This window comes from Sus scrofa, chromosome 8, assembly GCF_000003025.6.
Source record: "Sus scrofa isolate TJ Tabasco breed Duroc chromosome 8, Sscrofa11.1, whole genome shotgun sequence".
NCBI lineage: Eukaryota > Metazoa > Chordata > Mammalia > Artiodactyla > Suidae > Sus > Sus scrofa.
The window spans coordinates 113795461-113817401 of record NC_010450.4 but is presented as its reverse complement, the minus strand read 5'-3'; the positions used below and the strand labels follow the sequence as shown (position 1 = coordinate 113817401).

General features: G+C 40.4%; 1 long non-coding RNA gene across 1 annotated transcript in view; it reads left to right on the top strand.

The window, feature by feature from the left end:
- LOC100738196 overlaps positions 1–21941 on the top strand; it is a 286079-nt gene that overhangs the window by 7870 nt on the left and 256268 nt on the right. Inside the window, exon 5 of the long non-coding RNA XR_002346834.1 lies at positions 18218–18358. This is a non-coding gene — a long non-coding RNA (uncharacterized LOC100738196). The remainder of the gene's footprint in view (positions 1–18217; positions 18359–21941) is intronic.

Below are 21941 nucleotides of genomic sequence, written 5' to 3'. Positions count from 1 at the left end.
TACAAAATTGTCATCTAGGTCAATGAACAGTTTTCTTTGGCAAAAATAAAGCTGATTTGCTTGATCTGAATCTAACTTCAAGGTCCTACAAGCCCACTCTGCCAATTACAGATCTCAAGTCCATTTCCCTTTGGTTAAATTGGTAGAAAGCAAGGGACAGAGATAAATTACTACCCTATGAAGTTTGACAGTGATTTTTGACTGCCAGTTCAGATAACCATAGACTCTCAAATATATTTGGAGACTTGAATTATCCAGATATTTGACCTCTGCTGTTCAAATTCTCTGGATAATTTTTAGATTATTTTACTTTGTATTGCAGGAACAGCAAATCTCCAGTGGCTGAGTTGGGCAGACCTCATAAGATCTCTCTTGCACTACTGCAGTAGTCTCCTAACTGGTCTCTGGCTTCCACTCTTGCTGGGTTCCACACGGGCGCCGCAACAGCCCATGTGTCACAGAGCAGCTAGAGCCCTCCTTGAACGCGTTCTAGGTGTGGTGGCTTCCAAGTCACTGCATGAACTGGCTCCTGATTTGTTCTCCTTCTGCTTCTTCTTCACTGCTCTCTAGCACCACTGATTCTCCTGCTGCTCCTCCAGAGTGTAAAGCATGAATGGGCATGCACACACACTGTGGTTCTTGCTTCTTCTGCCCAGAAGCTCCTGGCCAGGTCGATGTTCACAGGACTCACTTCATCACTTCATGTTTCTGCTTTGATAACAGCTGCTCAGACCTTGTTATCTGAAAAATAGCCCACACCACCTCACCCAGTTTTATAGGCACTCCATCTTTTACAGCCTCATCTCTCCTCCCTCTCACTGCCTGGCAAATTTTTGATACTTATTTATTACCTTTTACTCCCACGAGAACGAAAGTTCTATGAGAGTAGGGACTTTGTTGTACCTCCACTGCCCATGACAGCCCTTGGTGCACATACACTAGATATGCATTGAATAATTAATTAATATAGCTTTAGACCCCTCAGCTTCCTCATCTATAATCCCTCTCATGGAAGTGCACATATTTTTGGTATAAAAATTACGTGGCATATAGTATAAACACTGAGTACATAGTAACTATAATTTTGTAGATTAGCAATTCCAACTGAAGTATAACACATGTCATACATATAATTTCAAATTAAAAAGCTAGAAAGAAACAGGCTAAACTAATTTGCTTTTGTCTTTTTATGGCCGCACCCACAGCATATGGAAGTTCCCAGGCTAGGGGTTGAATCAGAACTGTAGCCACCAGCCTAAGCCATAGTCACAGTAACACCAGATTCGAGCTGCATCTGCAACCTATACCACAGCTCATGGCAATGCCAGATCCTTAACCCACTGAGCGAGGCCAAGGATCAAACCTATGTCTTCATGGATACTAGACAGATTTGTTTCCACTGAGCCACGAAGGGAGCTCCCTACGTTAATTTTAATGATGTATTTTGTTTAATCCAGGTATCTACTACCATTTCAACATGTAATCATTATCAAAAGTTATTAATGACAGCTCTTAACATTCTTTATTTCATATTGAGTTTTTCAAACTTGGTGTGTCATCCCCATACCTCCTTCTCCCAACAGACCAACCCCATTTCGAGGGCTCAACAACACGTCTGTAGTAACATGAATGCAGCTGTAGTTGTTAACTCTTTAATGACAAGTTTTTGATTCGTCTTTGGAGCCCCCACCCCCACCTTGCACAATTCCCTTGAAAAAGTAGGTAATTTTGTATGAAAGACTATCACAGTATGTTGTTATATGCTATTTTTCATGGCAAATATAGGCTTTCACCTGTACTGGAGGGTGAAACAAGTTTTTTGTGAATTAGATTGAGATTGTGAACGTCATCTTAAATGTACTTTGCTCATAATTAGGGGCTCGGTGAATAGTTGTGGTTCAGATGTGTTGCTGAATTGTTTCTTTGAGTCTTTTTCTACATTCTAAATAATAGATTTACTATTGAACTTTGGGAAACATGTAAGCTGAAGATTTCCTGTATCATATTTTCAAGAATGACTTTCCCCTCCCCTGCAAAACTGCTAAGTGTGAAGTTCTCTAGTATCAAGGATTTGTCAGGAAGTATATAACATGGCGAGCTCCCACTCCCACCCAGACTCACTTTCAGCTCTACGTCCTCAATTGTTTCTTGGCCACACATGGGCCAGATAGTAACCAAAACACCTTCATAAGGCATTAGCTTTAGGCTTAGGCAAATGCTTTATTGTTGAAAAAATCATTCTGCCCATTTCAGAGATGCAACAAAAACAGGATAATTTCCTGGAAGAAATGGGTAAAGAATCATCTGGTGAGTTACCTACCTCCACGGCCTTGATGTGCTTTTACAGTAGAGATGAATTACTTGGATATAAGTACATAAGCATGTCATCCTTTACTGTGACCTTGAAAGTTACCTATAGGTTCTTTCATCAGACATACAGAGAATTAAGGATTAAGCTTATGCCTCTACTAAAGTGAAGAGTGTTTTAAAGGAAAACAGTTGTGTTAACAATGACTCTTGGAGTTCCCATCGTGGCTCAGTGGTTAACGAATCCGACTAGGACCCATGAGATTGCGGGTTCGATCTCTGGCCTTGCTCAGTGGGTTAAGGATCTGGCATTGCTGTGAGCTGTGGTGTGGGTCGCAGACACAGCTCAGATCTCGCATTGCTGTGGCTGTGGTGTAGGCTGGCAGCTACAGCTCCAATTGGACCCCTAGCCTGGGAACCTCCATGTGCCAGGGGTGCGGCCCTAGAAAAGACAAACAAAACAGAATAAAAAACAATGATTCTTGAAATTATTTTGCCAGCAGAAAGATCATGAAATGTATATTCAAAAGACTTTTGAGATGTTTATAGAAATGTAGGTTATAACTTTGAAAGTGCTAGTTGTTTGAACCAGGGAATTTATTAAATAATTTCTAATATAGCCGTACAGTGAAGTGCGCAGCTATCAAAATGACATCACACAATTTTTATTCGCATGAGAGGTTATTAGTGATATATTGCAGAGTGGGAAAAGCAGATCATAAAAGAGTAAGTGCAGTCCTATCTAATTTGAAAAAAAATCCCTCTGTGCATATCATTTATTTGCATGTAAACTCTATGAAGTCGGGCACTGTCTTGCTTACCACAGTATCCCTGGTGCCTAGAACAAGTCCTGTCACTAAGTCAGTACCTACTGAATATATCCAGAGTTGTCACTAAAGTACAATAGTGGAGATGCGTGTGGTTTTATCTTCTTTGTGCTTTAAAAAACCTTTATATGCACTGATTCAATATTAATAAAAGAAGATAAAGTTAAAATGTAATATGATTAAAAAGATTTTAAAAATAAGCTGGTTCTAGAGAATTTTTGACAATAATAAAAACAGAAAGAAAAAAAAGTAAGAAATCATCAAGGAAAAGAAGAGGGGCAGCAGTGGTAGTGGTAGAGCTACTGTGTTATAGCATACACAATTTCGAGGCCAACTGGTAGGTGTGTGGAAGGGGCTCTCAACCGTTTGTAGTAATCAGAAAGATGGACTTTTTTATTTTTAAGGTAAAATTAAACAGTGAAATGTGTAGGTCTTAAGTGTACAATTCAGTGGGTTTTGATAAATTTATATACTTGTGGAGTCACCACTCTAATCAAGATACAGAACATTTCAACTATCCCAGAAATTCCGCTATGGATGAACTTCTAGTAAAGCACCTTTTTAAGCTACATTTTTGGCAGCAGGTCATGTATTGTAAGACTTTTATTTATTTATTTATTTTTGCTTTTTAGGACTGCACCTGCGGCATATGGAAGTTCTGAGGCTAGGAATTGAATCGGAGCTGCATCTGCTGGCCACAGCAATGTGGGATCCAGGCTGTGCCTGCGAGCTGCACCACAGCTCATGGTATCGTATCCTCTTGGATACAAGTTAAGTTCGTTACTGCTGAGCCACAGTGGAAATTCCTAGACTCTTTATTGACTGCTTTGCACATGTCCTTTAAACTCCGTGATTTAATTTCTCTGTTTGAAAAACTTGTCAGATTAGAATATACCTTTCTAGAAAATGTGCTAATAATCTATTTTATAGGAAGGGAAGAAATGGCACTCACAGTATGTGGTTGACTATTGAAATGCTGAATTGAAACACCAAGTGAATTAATTTAAATATTTGTATTGCAAATTGTTTTTCAATCTAGTAGATGAAATAATATTTGTGGTCCTAACAGACACAGCAGTCAGAAGAGGTCTTGGGTGCTCCAGGCATGGATGTTTTGGGGGAAGAAAGTTGAGAACGAAGCAATGGGGTGATTTTCAGAGGCAGCTGCATCCCAGAGACTTGGCAATGTGGGGATCTTCGGTGGGTATAGAAGAAGTGGAGCAATACAGCAGATCTCTGCAGACTCCAGCGCCTGCCTGCTAAGCTCAGCATTCCTTTGGGCTCTGTCTGATCTAGTCCACTGAATTTATGCAGTTGAGCACAGCAAACAGGAGGGTCTCTTGGCTGTAGCACAAAGTTGTACTCATTGGGGGAAAAAAAGCACATTTCCTGGATTTCTCTTATGGGAAGTGTTAAAATATACAGACGGGATGTAGTCTGATGTGTTTCCCCTTTGTTGTGAGATAGTTGGCATTCTTGTCGTCTCTGTCGCTATCTCTTTCTTTCTCTAATGTGAAAATAAACCTGATCTTGCAGGAAGGGGGAAATTTCATCAATTTAAATGTGGGTTCAAATGCCTATGCCAGAACAATCTGATGAGTTAACAGGTCAGAATCATGCAAAAGAGGGCTGTGGAATGAATTGCAGTGTTTCAGATCGGATGACTTCTTAGCTAAGATCAGAACTTCTTGGATTACTCTACTGGTAGTCCAGAAGGACGTGGCATGCTGTGAGGGAAATAAAAACAATACTGTGAAAACAGCCTTCGGGGTTTCCTCCAGGTATGGATGGCAGAGCACTCCCGAGCTGGTGTCTTGCTTCTCCATGCTTTTCATCTGTCCCTCTTTCTTCATGGACCCTGCAGCATGTGGGGTGTGAAATCACTTGATAAACTGTTTCCACTGGTGAGCTACAAGAATTTCATCGTTTGACCCTTGAAAATGAAGGGAGATGAAAACAGATAGGAAGGATGATTTGGTACCCAGGGTGGTGAATTGGTCACCAAAAAGGGTCACCTAGGTAAGAAACACCTTTGCATAATGGCTATATGAGTAAGAAATTGTAAGTGAGCTGAAGACCAAGGTAACAAAAAAGATTCATTTCTATGAGAAGGCCATTGAACAGAGAGCAACAATAAAAATTAAGTTATAATCTGAGAAAAAGAAGCGAGAGGAAGTTTACTTTTTATCTAAATACTTTCTTCTGTCTCTTCTCACTTGTAAATCAAAGTGGTATTTATTTGTTTGCTTGTTTTCCATGTAAGAGTTACTGCTCTGTAATTAATTATATTCGTTATTCTAACAATAGCAATAGCAAAAATGATCTTTAAATGAAAATCATTATATCTATGTTTTGATTACTCAAAATGAAAAAAAATTGAAAATCAAATGGACATTGTATATGAGTTACTGTATTTCACTTTACTATTTTTTAAAGCCTATTCTGTTTCACATAATGCTTGAAGTAAATTACATTTTCTGCCTCTCACATTTGAATATAGGACTGTTATCTTAGGGTTCCCAGCACTGTGGAAGAAACAGTTTATGGAAGTAACTCTATTTCAGCTATACTGTCTCTTTTTGCTCCATTTTTATTGAAGGCAAAAAAAAAAAAAAAAAAAGACCAAAAGTAAAAGAAATAGAGAAGCAATAGTAATTGCATTTCTAGCCTGGCACCATCATCCTTGGAATAAAACTGCTCTTATTTCTAGTTAACCAGGGGGTGAGCAAGATCCTGTTCCCGCATAGTTTCTTCTAGTCTTAATAATTTGAAAGAAGCATTTACAATCAAATAAAAATGGTAGTGCAGACATTACAATTAATTTATATATAGTTGAAAAGTCAGGATTGTATTCAGATCAACATGACAGATTTAGTTTCAAAGGAAGTAGCAATTTCTCTTTTTATTTTGGCAACTTAATTTACATCGTGCCTGCATCAGTCGTTTTGCTTCCACCCTCTGATGCTGTGAACACTGATGAATGTGACTTTGTGTCCGTCAATTGTGTAGATACTGGATTTAAAGGGAACCAACTTCATCATCAGGTTGGAGATAATTCAGAAGTATTGCTTGCTTCTGTTTTTCTTCCTACCATCTCCTATTTCCTGTCTTCTAGATTATTGGTGCCTAACTGGAAGGAGATAGGTATTTACTGCCTTAGGTGAATTATGTTCTACAAGTCACTCACTACACAGGCTACACATGCAGAATATCTACCTGATAGCCTACACGTATTATAGTGTGGTCAATACTTTGTGCGTGTTTTTAAAAAGTAAAGAAGAAAATTAAACCAAATATTAAATATCTTAAGCAAAACACCCTACTGCTGAAGAAAAGGCCATTTTTTAGCCTGAATTAGTCAGGTAATAAATTGAACAGAACTGATATTCAGTTGGACTTGTATTTTGTCTTGGGAGGGAACGAGACATTTCTTCTTTTGCCTTTTTGTCTTTTTAGGGCCACACCCACAGCATATGGAGGTTCCCAGGTAAGGGGTTGAATTGGAGCTGTAGCCGCCGGCCTATGCCACAGCCACAGCCACAGCCACAGCAATGCAGGATCCAAGCCTCATCTGTGACCTACACCACAGCTCATGGCAATGCTGGATCCTTAACCCACTGAAATAGGCTAGGTATCAAACCAGAGTCCTCATGGATGCTAGTCGGGCTCTTTAACTGCTGAGCCACGATGGAAACTCCCAGACATTTCTTTTGATTCCAAACAGTGTTAAAAGCACTGACAGGCATTCCCATCGTGGCGCAGTGGAAACGAATCTGACTAGGAACCATGAGGTTGCAGGTTCGATCCCTGGCCTTGCTTGGTGGGTTAAGGATCTATCGTTGCCATGAGTTGTGCCGTAGGTCTGATGTTGCTGTGGCTGGCAGCTATAGCTCTGATTGGACCCCTAGTCTGGGAACCTCCATATGCTGCAGGTGTGGCCCTAAAAACCAAAAAAAAAGAGAGTGGCAAATTGAAGTCCATTCTTTTTCACTCACTCTTTCTTGAACACACTACAGGCATGCTTTTGGTCCCCGCTCTCTGCCAAAACTTGTATATCTGCTGGTCAGTTCTCAGTCTCCTTGTCAGTCCCACCATCAGCAGTTGACACACTTGATTACTCTTTCTTCACACTCTTCCTTCCCTTGCTTCCAGGATGCCATCTGCTTCTGATTCTTTCCTGGTCTCCTGGGCTGCCCTTCATTTTCCCCTCTTGTTCCCCATATTCTCCCTGACCTCTAGCTGGCAGACTGCCCCTATAGCTCAGCCTCTCAGCCCCTTCTAACTCATTCCTTTAAATACATTGTAGATGCTAGCCACTCCCAGAGTTATGTCTTTAGCCAAGACCTAGCCTGTGACTTACAGCCTTGCTTCAGCTGTCTGCAGACTCTCCATTTAGATGTCTGGTAGGTATCTGAAACTTCACTTGTTCAAAATCCAGCTTCTGACCTCTCCCCCTATCTGATCCTCCATAGTCTTCTCTGTCTCAGGAAATGACAGGTCAGTTCTGCTGCTGCTCATACCAAAAGACTTAGAGCCATCCTTTACCCTCGCATTATACTTATCACCCCACATCTAATCTGTCTACAAAGACTTTACCTGTAAAATATAACCAGAACCAGCTACTTTTCACCAACTTGGTTCAGGTTGCTATCATCTTTCATCTGGATTTTGACAACAATCTCCCAGTTGGTCTCCCCGTCTCTGCCCAATGTCTACAGAGCTGCCAAAGGGATCCTCTTAAATCCAAATCATTTCAGATCTTTTCTCTGCATAGAACTCTCCAGTCATTTACAACTTCACAATGGTCCACAGGACCCTCTCTGAACCCCACCTACCCCTGATGTTTCTGGTCTCATCTCCTCCTGCTCTTTCCCCTCCTTACTTTGCAGCAGCCTTAACCAGTTTCCTTGCTGTTTCTCAAATCTCAGGCAGGTTCTGGCCCCAGGATCTCTGCCCAGGCTATTTCCTCTCTTTGTAGTTCTCTTTTCTAGATCTTTGCATGGCTTAAACCCTCTCCTCACTTGGGTCTTTCAGAATATCTCTTGACTGTGAGGTCTTCTCTGATTACCCTGTTTAAAATTATAACCCCTCCTTCAGCCACCTGTACTCCCTATCCTCATTTCTGGCTGTGTTGGTGACACTTATTGCCAGCTGACATCCTGAACATATTATTTATTTATTGACTGTCTTCCCTACTAGGGTGTAGTTTCCTGGAGGGAAGGGATTTTTGTGTTTTTCTTTCATTGCTATATCTCCAGGCACTTAGAATAGTTCCTTGTAAATAAAAAGAGTCCAACATGTATTTGTTGAATGGAAGACTCTCTTTAAAAGAACAAAAATACATGCATACCATTTGATAGCACTTAGAACCTGTATACTTTATCCCTTGTTTTAGTTGGGCAGAGCTTGATAGAGATAAATAATTCATATTTTAAATTAATCAGGGAAACTATCACTTGAAGGAATTTGAAGTCTTTGTATAAGGGTAAAAATTTCTTTAAAAAATGACCAATCGTACTCTCATTTGCCCATGTTGTCTATATAGATTTTCATCCTAACTCTGTTGGGCAGTCAGCTATGATGAGGCTATTTCTAAATAGTACGAAGGAAAATAAATTTAAATTTTAAAATATTTTAAAAGGTCTGTTTTTCGGTGGCGTGGTATGGATGAGATTAGACCAGGCTCCTCACACAGTTGTGGGGTTGAGCTCTGTACCTCTTGAGCTGCTTCAGGCTTTACCAGGTATCTGAAGATTTCCTGGAGTGGGGAGTCTTACCTTGGTGGTAGGGGAGACGATTTCAAGTGATTAACAGGCTCACCACAAATTCCTTTGACTCAAATAGTGAGAAAATGATTTCCTTTTCTAGTTTCTTTTTGTTCCAGTTTATTACCTAGCAGCCTCTGACCACATCTCCACCCTTGATCAAGTCTGTGTTCTCCTATCAGGCTTCTCACTGCAGGACTTGTATTCTTTGCCTGAGGTCTTCTCTTGCCTCTGGGGCCTGCTCTGCTGCCCACCAGACAGCCTGTAAGTGCTGGGGAATTCATGTTCCCAGTATCCGCCTTCAGCAGCCAGTGGTGTATGCATACCCCAGCTCTCTCACCCTTTGTGTGGGCTAATTCTGAGGGGTGTTCTGCACTGGCTCCCACAGTTTGCCCAGAGAGATTAAGCTTCAGTTGCCCAGGGTGATCATTGGTTTGATAACACATCATTTATTGGCTTTCTCCCCTTTTCTGCCTCACTTCCCAACTCCCTTATTTGTGTTTCCATATTTCCTTCCCCTTTTAAGTAAACTACTTGCAACTGAATTCTTGTCAGAGGGTTTGTTTCTGGAGAATCTGAACTAAGACAGTACCAGTAAGGCTTTAACCATTTCTAGTGCTGTTGATCTTCCTTATTACCAGCGAGCTAGTTCAGGCCTCAGGCTGGAAACTTTAGGTTGTTAAGAGTATCTTGCTAAACTTACCAAGAGTTGTCTTGTTTTCAATATACTTATTTTTTATTACCTTCTATGTATTATATTTTGTTTTCTATTGTGATATACATGCATCCATTTAAGTTTTAAAAATGACTTGGTTTAAACACAATATTTATAAAATACTAGGACCAGCAGTAAAGGGATTTGACAAAAATTGTGGACTTAAATGGCTGAAGTTTGAGGAACACCCTGCTGTGGGTTCCTGAGCTGACTTTGTGGGGTTTCTGGGCAACCAGAGAGTTTCCCACTCTGCTTCATGTAGCACCCTTACAAACAGGAAGCAGTAATACATGGCAGCAATATTATTTTATGACATATTCCCCATAAAGTCAGTGTCTTCCCTTATGACTTGAAATGGTTAGGCATGTTGAATAGATTTATCAGTATAATTTTTAAATGTTTCCTTTTAGAATAGTATACCTTCTTCTTCCTCCTTTTCCCCTCATTTCTCTTCTAGGAACAGAAGGAAATGGCTATCACCCATAATCTCAATGCCCAGAAATAATTACTGTTGACATTGTGTTATATTTCCTTCCTGTTCTTTTCTAATAATATACGTAAATGATGTGCTGAACCCACTCCAGGAAAGCTCCCTGATGACTCCTATGAGCAAAGCTCATTTTCACCTGAGTCAGATTACTCGTTCCTTCACTGCATCTGACATGGTTGATCCTTCTGGAAGTCTTCTGCCTCACTGACTGTGACACCGCTCTCCCCTCTCTCCTCCTAGGTCTACTTCTCATCTCCTCGTAATGGCCCCCATCCCTGCGCATTTCTTAAATGCAGGCCTTCCTCTCCTCCCTGAGTGGTCTCACTATGGCATGAAATCTCCTCCACCTCTTCTTTAAGCCACTTCTTCTTCTCAGTCCCAGACCTAGGGCCTCCTTTTCTGGAGGTCCCGGGACCACATCAAACTCATCGTGCTCAAAATTATACTCATAATTTCTCCCCTAACACCTAATGTTTCTTCTGTATATCCAGTCTCATGAATTTAAGCCAGAATCAAGATGTCATCCCTGACTCCTCCCTCTCTGTCATCCTTGACAACGGATGAGGAGTCAAGTGCCCTCCTCTCCACCCCATGGCACTGCCTCCATGCAGGCCCCCATGGTTTCTGGAAGACCTGCCCCGGGCACTTAGGGAGGCTCCCTGCCTTCAGTCACCTTACCCACTATCCTATACTGAGAGTGATTTTCTTAAACAAAGTCTGATCATGACACTTTCTTGCTTAAAACACTATTTAATGAAAAATCCAGGGCAAACAGTAAACTCTTACCTCTAGAGAGTGGGGCAGGACCATTTGCTTTTTATTCTGCGTACTTTTATACAACTTGATTTTGCTTTAATAATGAGCATGTTATTTTTCTAGTTCAAATGAATAAAGAGGTTTTCAAGAAGAAAACACATTCAGTGTACACCCCCTGTTGCTTACAAGCAGGGGGCTAAAAATTCACCATACTCTGCTGCCGATTCTCCCTAAAGCTTCCTGTCCCCCACACTGCAGGCTTATGCTATATGACTCAAGTTTATCCTGTAGGCTGCGGGTGTTCTGAACTTTGCTCATGCTGTTCCCTTCATCTGCAGTGCTGTTCTGGTCTTTGCCGTTTGCCCTGTGCTTAAACATCCTTCATGGCTCAGACTGAGTCACCTCTTCTATGAAGGACTTCCCCATCCCAGAAGGCATGACTGTGCTCCCTTTGTTCACCAGCCTGGGACTTTACCCTATGGAGAGGTCCATTCTGGAGCCCACGTGATATTTACATGTTTGCCCCCTCCACATATGCCCATGAGTCTCTTGAGAGCGTGGGCTGTGCCTCTTAGCAAGCCCTTAAAAAACAACACAATAAAGCCTGTCATTTACTGAGCCTCTCCCTCTCTGCTGTACATCTTGTGTGTCACAATGTCATTTCTAATCCTGGAAATAATCTGCAAAGCAGAATAGCTCCATCTCACAGAAAGAAATTTGAAGCTCAGAGCTAGGCTAAGGGTCATCCAGATGGTTTTGGGGCAGAGCTGGGAATTGGAACCTGTGCCCTCTGTAGCTGTCTCACCGGTAGCAGCTAGCATAATGATGGCTCAATAATCCATCACTTAGCATGTCACCAAATAATTCAGTAGGACAGTAGTCCATCTCACTAAAAAGTGTTTTATTTTACAGGCCCATGACTTAACCTCAATCCTTTCTCCATGTACTTTCTGAAAGAGATGCCCAAGGGCACTTCAGGGACCACAAAGCAGTTTACAGGAGTGGACAGTGTGCATCTGCCCTTGGCTAATCTGCCCTGGCTGGATCATTGCTAGTCATTTCAAAGTTGTTTGCCAAGTTCATTACACAAGAGCATGTCCCCAGGGACAACAGTTTTGTCACTGAACAAGGCACAGGCACAAACCATGGTTCTGGGGATCGGGATTTCACCTCAGGGAAACAGAGTTCTTAAGGGGACAGCAGAAAGGTGCAAATGCCTTGGGAATGAATCCCACAGGCCTGGATGGAAAGCTGAGGGCTGCTTGGCACCCTGAGCCTGGGAGTTGTGTCCCTGTGTGTATGTGCATGTGTGTGCCTGTGTTGGGAGGGGGTGTCTTGAGGGACACCGCAACTAATGCGGAATAGTGAGGCTCTGGGCAAGTCAGGGCTGGCAAGGGTGGCGATGGTTTATGCCCACCTAGCCTGGCTCAGGACTGGAGCCTGGGGGAAACGTTTTCTGGGAGGTTCTCACAGCTCCCCATAAATGTTCAGCCTCAGTGGGCCTGGCAGAGTAGTAGTAGGAATGTGGCTGGAAAAATGGAGGCACTGGTTCCCTTTTGCTGGGGGGCATGGATGGGGCCACAGAGCAGTTTCGTGAGCCCAAGAAAAGAATAAAAAGTTAATACGCTTAAGTCAGCATAAAAAATGGTTGGGTCACTTCAGTGCATAGCATAATTTGACAGAACATTGTGCATCAACTGTGATAATTTTTTTTTTTTTTTAAGTGGACTTGGAGCCTGCTCTGAGGCTACAGAGGTAGAGACCTGGTTCCTCCCTGCAGTTTCCTTTCTAATAGGGGGAGACAGACATGCAAACACAAAAAAACAACGGTGGTGGTGAATGGTGGATGTTGGGTGGAACCAGTAGTTCTGCTAACACATTGTATGTTTAAAGGGTGAGTGAAACTCTCTTTGCAATGTTCTATGCAAATGTGGAATCCTGATCATATTACTATGTTTATACCTAGCACGCCAGCACTTAAAGTGGAAGCCAGACTTGGTCAGGTTGCTATTGGGAAGTTGAAAGCTTCCTGCTGAACAAAGAGCGTTACTTTTTGCTATTGAGGATTTGGGCCACACAGTACTTTGATCTAAACTTTTTAGTAGATAAAGAATGAATATTTATTGTTTTTATGAGCAATGTTTTGTATGAAACAAATTTGGGGGAGTGGAAAGGAATAAATATTTGGGACAGCAAACATTTAAATGCCAGTAGTTAATTTACTTTGTTACCTTGATTTACAATGGTAACATTTGGGTGGAGAGCTGAAAAGAAGGAACACTCTTTGTTCTTGTTTTATTTAGAATTTCTAGCGTCTAAAGGAATGTTTTTACTGCAAGTACATAAAGTAATGAAAAAACCCCAAAGGATTTAAATGCCATTAGAGAAGCTTAACCTCAGGGTGTTAAATGAGCAAAGGATATTCTGGCAGATTTCTCTGGACTCTTTTTCTATTTTTTTCCGTCTTAAATATCTTTCAACTTCAAGTTTGTTGTTATAAGACTAGGAGGAAAAGAGAGTGTTAAAAAAGGGGGTGGGGGGCAATGAAAAGCACCCAAGGCTCCAGGACAGTAAACTGAGGACCCCACCAGGAGAAGGGACTGATTCTGGGAGGTTTAGGGCAGAGGAGACCGTAGGTATCCTGTAGACCAGAGGGCTTTATCTGGATGCCTCGGGCAGTCCATCTGATACGGCATGGACATCTCTGTCCTTTGCCTGCCTAGATCCAGCCAGTATGACTAAATAGCTACCAGCTTCAGAGTCTTAGGAACCTGAAATCCTAAAATCATATTTAGAACTGATGTGATGTTTAACAAGGGTCATCTAGAGGGAAAGCATCTGATAGGCTCAGGAGGTACACTGGCTTTTAATGTTTCAACATACCATTTGCCTTGATCAGATGTTATTTTCAGGAAAGAAAGTAGTCTTGTTTCTGGGACTTTGCCACACGAAGACATTGTTCTGAAATTTTAAAATACTCCAGAGTTTCATAATCTCTGCAAGTGTTCAAAGGGCAGAAAAAAACAAACAAACCACAGCTTAACGTTGTTTCAGGCTTAGTGTTTTATTTCAAATTCGGTCTTCCTTACGTTTTATTTGTTTTACATCACGATCACAAGCAGCATGGCGTAGCTATGGCAATACTGCTAGAATTCGTGTGTCTTGTTCTGGGCAGCAGTGCCCTGGGCGGGAGCAAGGAGGAAGATGACATCAAAGAACCTGAAGACTGAGCACATTTACTTTTCTGATTCTAGACTTTGTTTGGAAAAGAGTAAACACAATTACCCTAACAACTGAGCTGAGAGACTTTGAGGGTTTAACACTGCCTTGTTTTCCTGTGTGTGGGGGGGGGGGGGGGGAGCGTCTGAAGAACCAGGTGGTTCTGTTTGTTTTCACTTTCTTCTCAGAAATGCCTTTGAGTAGTTACAGGGCATTTGATGGAGTTTCTTATAAAATTAACTTTATTTTCTTTATTCGATATGGAATTAATGTTCATTATACAATAATTTACAAGGGTAAAAGAGTAACCTTATGAAGTTCTGTCACAAAATCTCTTTCTGTATTTGTTCCTGTAGCCAAATGTTCCCCTACACAAATTTTATGTCCATTTATAAATATGTACCTCCCCAGCAATACCTTGTTGTTCATTGTCTCATTGTTTGCTTTTTTTTCACTTAATATATTCTGGAGGCCTTTTGCTCTCAGTCCATACAGAATTGCTTCTTTTTATTTGCAGCATAGTGTTCCATTATATGGATAGAGTTTATTTAACCTGGTTTATGAGCCTAATTTATTTAACCTGTCCTCTATTGATAGATATTTAGATAGTTTCTAATCTTTTCCTGTCACCAACAATGTGGCAATCAACATTATTCTTTTTTTTTTTTTTGGATTTTTAGGGCCAAACCTACAGCATATGAAAGTTCCCAGGCTAGGGGTCAAATTGGAGCTGCAGCTGCCAGCCTACGCCACAGCCATAGCAACGCAGGATCCAAGCTGCATCTGTGACCTGCACCACAGCTAACGACAACTGTGGATCCTTAACTCACTGATTGAGGCCAGGGATCAAACCCAAGTCTTCATGGATGTTAGTCGGGATCATTACCACTGACCCACAACGGGAACTCCTAGAAATTTTTATTTTCATGTAGTCAGATATCCAGGTCTTTATCTTTTATGACGTAAGGTTTTTTATTGTGTTTAAAGAGACTTTCCCCAAAATAGGTTATTTAAAAAAAAAACAACCTTCCATGTTTTTATCTGTTTGTTTATGAATTCGTGTTTGATATATCTGGAACTTATTTTGGTAAAAGGAAAGCCTTACTGATAGTTTCCATATTACCACCTGCTTGCCTCAGCACCAGTTATTAAATATCTTTTCAATAATGTTTTGAAAAATTACTATTCTATAATATGAAATTATCTCAGGAGTTCAGGTCTATTTCTGAACATTCTGTTTTATGTTACTGAGTTTTCTAGTCAAAGTCAGTAAGTACCACTTTGCTTTTAAAAATCATAGTTTATGTACTTTAAAATCTGGTAAAGTTCGTTCTCTCCTTTTATTCCTTTTCCCCCCAAATTTTCATGGCTATTATTGTTTCCTATGGATGTTAAGTTCAACTTGTTTAGTTCCCCCACAAAAATAGCCTTTTTGTTGGGAACATATTAAGTTTACAGATTAATTATAGGGAGAATTGAATTTTAGGATATTAAATCTTTTTCTAAGAACATGGTATTTTTTGCTTTTTTTTCCAAGTCTTCTTTTGTGTCTAGTAGCAGATTCTTTTAATACTCAACTCCAGTAAAGAGAATCCCTCCCAATGAAACACTAGCAAGAGGATAAGCTCCCCAGAGAATTATTCAGACAAAGCAAGATTTTGATTTAACTGATGTATATTTCTAATCTTTGAGGATCATCTTTTTCTTTATTTAAATATACACAACCAATGATTTTGCATCCATGCAAAATACTACCATTTTAGTGACATAAGAAATTAAAAACATTTGCAAAATTATACTGCATAGTTTTCTCCTTTGGATATAAGTGGCCAACAAGATGATTTTCTGGCTTCTAGTATGTCACTCTCTTTCTTATTTTTATATTTAGATTTTACCTAACTTTTTAAACCAAATCTTGTATCTTAGAATAATTTTAGATTTTAGAAAATTTCCAAAGTTAGTACAGTGTTCCAGTGTTCCCTTTACCCAGTTCTTCCTAATGTTAATATTCTAAATAACTATGGAGCATTTGTCAAAAGAGCAACTAACGTTGGCACATTACTTTTAACTAAACTATAGGCTGTATTCAGATCTCACTAGTTTTTCCATTCATATCATTCTTCTGTTCCAGGATCCATTCAGAAAACCGCATTGTACTTAGTAGTACTGCTCTTTGATTAACCCACAGAGGGAGGCAGCAACCTTGCGCTTTGAAGCCTCTGGGGTTAACCATGTAGGCTCTTGTATGGCTGGAGGAAAACCCTTATGACCACAGGATCAGATCATGTGATCACATGATATAGCCTTTCTGCCCTACATGTGCCTTCCTGTGTTTGTACTTTCTATCAGTTTAACCTGTGTGTCTCTGCCTGCTTATGTGTGTGTGTGAATATAAAGTCAAATCAATTTCTTTATGTCATTAGAATGTCTCTCCTTCAAATGCTGTTTATAAGATTGTCATACATATTTCAATGAAACCATTGCTTGTTAAATCAATAAATGGGTTCTTTTTCATACTGTCCACATTTGCCTAATACACAGAGAAAAACAGTATGTTTTTTCCCCCCCCAGTGGTTAAAAGCAAGGGTGTCTCACAAATCTGGGTTCAAACCTAGCTCAGATTCTTAACAGTTACGTAGTCTTGGGCAAGTTATAATGTTTTTGAGATTTGCTTTCCATTCTATAGAAACTTCCAGAGATAATGCATGCAGACCCTTAGTACAATAGAAGTTTCTAATAAAAGGTAGTTTGTGTACATCAGCCATTTTACATTCTTCCTGTTTTCAAATAAGCTTCATACCCAGCACATCCCTCAAGACCACAGCTTGGTATTAGTAACAGTGTTTACGCGGTGAAGGAAAAGTTCTGGGAGGAAGTTTCAGTAAGGAGGGTTCTGTCAGGTACAGGCACTACACACTGTTCTAGCTTCTTGCCTTTCCATGCAGTGCTGTTTTATTCTGCACTCAACTGCGGTTTTGCTGGGTGTGCTAGGGGAACGGGTGGCATTGGCTCAGGTATGCCTGGTGGGTAGAGGAGTGTGGAGCAGGAAGGATCTCTTCCTTTCTCTCAGGTGGCGCTCTGTGTGGCCGCAGCATTTGAGTGGCTGCCCAGTGGGCATTGCCAAGAGGCCGGGTGGCCCCAGCTGGGGTGGAGCTCACAGCCTGATTCTGGTTGGATCTCTGGCTCACTGTTCCATGGCTGTGGGGGCCCTTACCGAGCTTCCACGAAGGGTAACTTTGGGTCCTTCTGGATGCCACTTCCAGGCACTGTTGCCAAAGGGAAATTTTCTAGTACACCTGGGAACATTCAGAAAAGGCCAGAGAGCAGGAGAAGAGGGCAGGCACAATCTCTTTGGTCTGCTCTATAAACCATCCTGAACTGGGGAGAGGGATTCTAGCTCAGGGCGTTTCTGAGAAATTTATTGTAATTAACATTTTTCCGTCAGTGCTATTACCTCTGCAAAACTTGACACATTTTCAGTATGGAAATAAGTATTCTTGGCTTTATGTATTAAGGCCTTCCATCTCGGTTCATGTATTTCTTGACCTGAAGGTGATGCTGATGATTTTTTTTTAAATCTTATTTCTTTCTATTGTACTTATAAAATCATGATATATATATATATATATGTATAATTGTTATTATTAAAATTATTTCAGGTTTTCAATGGAAAATTCTTTTCAAGGAAAATAGAACCTTAAGTTACGAAGCTGCTCTCTTTTCTAATGATGTGTCCCTAATAATGTTTGGAAATGTCTCATAGCTAAACATAGCCTCCCTCAGGCCTCTTTAACAACACAGTAATCCCCAACCCCAGTAATAAATAATCCACATTAAGTAAATATCTTCAGCACTCTTACACATATAACGTACTGTTCTATTTTGAGGTCAGGAACCCAAGAAGGAAAAAGGTTGGTTTTTAGTACACTATGTCTTTGGGGAATAGACTCACAATTTTTTTCTTTGCTGTGGTATATTTAGTATGGGATACTATTTTACATTTTGCCTGCTTCTCCGTAAGCTGGTGTATGGCTCTTTACATCTTCAAATATGAATGTAAATTATCATTACAGTATTATGGAAAAGAAAGAAATCTAATACATACATTTCTTGCTCTGCTTTCTTTTTGTTTTTCCAGGAGAACCAGTTTGGCTATTAAGGGAACCTCTCAGCACAGTGCAGAGCAAGAGAAAAAGCAAGATTTCAGAGAGAATAGCTGTTTACCATCAAAGCGAACTGGGTTCCACACAGACATGGTATATTATACACAGAAACGAAGGTAATGCCCCATGGTTTTTACGAGTAATTTACTGTGCTTATATAAATGCAACAAAGCCTCTAGAATTCTTACTGATCATATTCCTTGCTTTTCTGTTGTTAAAAGAAAGCATCAAATAATCAAATGTAATTAAAAAATCTGTTATCTGGATTCCACATCCCCCACCCTCAGCCTGATGCTTCTGTGTGTCAACATCTATATATCAGAGAGGAGTGATTTGTTCCATGTGATAAGTGTCAATTTGGTGATGCCACATATGAACATTTACTAACCTTTTATTTATCAAAGTGTCTTTTTCTGCTCAGTTTTAAAAAGCAGGAATTTCACTTGGAGTTATATATTTCTTGAGTTAATTTATATTTTATAAATATGTGAAGTTATTAATTCATTCTGTCTGTAGCATGTGTGGACCCTGAAGCTTATGGCAGTGCTGTTATCTGTTGTAGGGAGGCAAACATGCTCTTTGATGTGTTATTCTTGGGGACTGGGAAGGATAAAGAAGGAATACTCATTGCGCCCAGCTCTACAGATGGGCTGAAAATACAGCAGTGAGTTAGGTGCATTTCCACAGAGCAGGGTCATAACTTTCTCATTGGTACCACGTTGTAGATAACAGGCTACTGCAAGGAGGAGCAACCTCAGCCATTCCTGCTCTGTGCCCCTCTAGGTTGCAGTGCTGGACATCACTGTGCTGTAAACAACCCTTCCTGTGCATGCTTGCTTCAGGCATGAGGTACACTACTCAGGAAAAAATGCCCCTTGTGAATAATAAACATATAATCACATACAGTGGCAGCTCATGGCATGTGCTATTCTAAGTGTTTTATTTCTACTAAGCCATTTAATCCTCACAACAGCCCTGTGAAATAGACTCTTTAGTATTCTCAGTTACAGATGAGGAAACAGGGGCACAGAAGGGCTAGCTGTGTACTTGTCTTATTCTCTGGCCCCAAACCTGTCTTGTTTTAGTGGGTGAAGATTATTCTTGGCATGAAGACTAATTTTTGGTTCCCCCCCTTGGGACTTTATTCTTTATTAATTCATTCTTTTAGTCAGTGTGTTGAGAGGTACTACGAGCCAGGCACTGTGTTAGGTGTTGAGGGCACAGCCAAAACCTTAGAATAAAAGTCAAACTCTGCTGTTTATTATGTAAATGTGTCTCAGGTGTGGTTTCTTCTTGTCCATACCTAATCTTGCACTGCTCTTTCCTTCCCACGCAGAATTATAGCCATCACAGCTGTGTGCAGTTTATGTAAAATTCTGGGCCTCTGCACTGCACAGCCTTCCTCTACCTGGGACACCTTTCTTCCCTTGTGGTCCTAGATAAGACCCACTTAGTTATCTGCTCCTCTGCGATGCTTTCCCAGTGTTGCAGGTAAAGCCTCACCCCCTCCTTTGTGCCATCACTTGACTTTATGCTTCCTTCGGTGTATTATTACAGATAGCATACAGTATTATAATTACTTTTAAAGCAAAGTGTTTTTTCTTTTTCTTATTAAAGAGAACTGAATAAAGTGAGAGAATTGGCCATTTGAATATGATGTATACAGAAAAGTAATAGAAAGAAGGAAAAAACCCACCCCCAATTTCACTATTTAAAAATCTTTTATTCTTTCAGTCTTTTCTTTCAAGGCTTATTTAAAAAATATAGGTGGTTGACAAAGTATAACATCCATTCATGATCAAAACTCTTACCAAAGTGGTATAGAGGACCTTAACATAATTAAAGCCATTTATGACAAACCCACAGCAAATATATAATACTCAGTGGAGAAAAGCTGAAAGCCTTCCTACTAAAATCTGGAACAAGACAAGGATGTCCACTCTCACCACTGTCATTCAACATAGTACTGGAAGTCCTAGCCACAGCAGTCAGACAAACAAAAGAAATAAAAGGCATCCAAATAGGAAGAGAAGAGGTAAAACTGTCACTGTATGCAAATGACATGATACTATATATAGAAAACCCTAAGGACTCAACCCAAAAACTACTTGAACTGATCAACTAATTCAGCAAAGTAGCAAGATACAAGATTAACATTCAGAAATCAGTCGCATTTCTGTATACTAACAATGAAATATTAGAAAAGGAATTCAAAAATACAGTACCTTTTAAACTTGCACCCCCAAAAAATCAAATACCTGGGAATATACCTGACCAAGGAGGTAAAGGACTTATATGCCGAGAACTATAAAACATTAATCAAGGAAATTAAAGAAGATGTAAAGAAATGGAAAGATATTCCATGCTCCTGGGTTGGAAAAATTAATATTGTAAAAATGGCTATTCTACCCAAAGGAATCTACAGATTCAATGCAATCCCTATCAAATTACCTATGACATTTTTCACAGAACTAGAACAAACAATCCAAAAACGTATGTGGAACCACAAAAGACCCAGAATTGCCAAAGCAATTCTGAGGACCAAAAACCAAGCAGGAGGCATAACTCTCCCAGACTTCAGGCAATATTACAAAGCCACAGTCATCAAGACAGTGTGGTGCTGGTACCAAAACAGACAGACAGACAGACCAGTGGAACAGAATAGAGAACCCGGAAATAAACCCTGACACCTATGGTCCATTAATCTTTGACAAAGAAGGCAAGAACATAAAATGGGAAAAAGACAGTCTTTTCAGCAAGCATTGCTGGGAAACCTGGACAGCTGCATGTGAATCAGTGAAACTAGAACACACCCTCACACCATGCACGAAAATAAACTCAAAATGGCTTAAAGAGGAGTTCCCGTTGTGGCACAGTGGTTAACGAATCCGACTAGGAACCATAAGGTTGCGGGTTCGGTCCCTGCCCTTGCTCAGTGGGTTAAGGATCCGGTGTTGCCGTGAGCTGTGGTGTAGGCTGCAGACGCGGCTCGGATCCTGCGTTGCTGTGCCTCTGGTGTAGGCCGGTGGCTACAGCTCCGACTCGACCCGTAGCCTGGGAACCTCCATATGCTGCGGGAGCGGCCCAAAAATAGCAACAACAACAACAAAAAGACAAAAGACAAAAAAAAAAAAAAAAAAAATGGCTTAAAGACTTAAATGTAAGACAAGACACCATCAGACTCCTGGAAGAGAACATAGGCAAAATATTCTCTGACATCAACCTTATGAATCTTTTCTCAGGTCAGTCTCCCAAAGCAACAGAAATAAAAGCAAAAATAAACCAGTGGGACCTAATCAAACTGACAAGGTTTTGCACAGCAAAGGAAACCGAAAAGAAAACCAAAAAGACAACTTAGAGAATGGGAGAAAAGAGCTTCAAATGATGCAATGGACAAGGGCTTAATCTCTAGAATATACAAGCAACTTATACAACTCAACAGCAAAAAAACCAACAACCCAATTGAAAAATGGGCAAAAGACCTGAATAGACATTTCCCTAAGGAAGAGGTACAGGTGGCCAACAAGCACATGAAACAATGCACGACATCCCTGATTGTTAGTGAAATGCAAATCAAAACTACCACAAGATACCACCTCACACCAGTCAGAATGGCCATCATTAATAAGTCCACAAATAACAAGTGCTGGAGGGGTTTTGGAGAAAAGGGAACACTCCTGCACTGTTGGTGGGAATGTA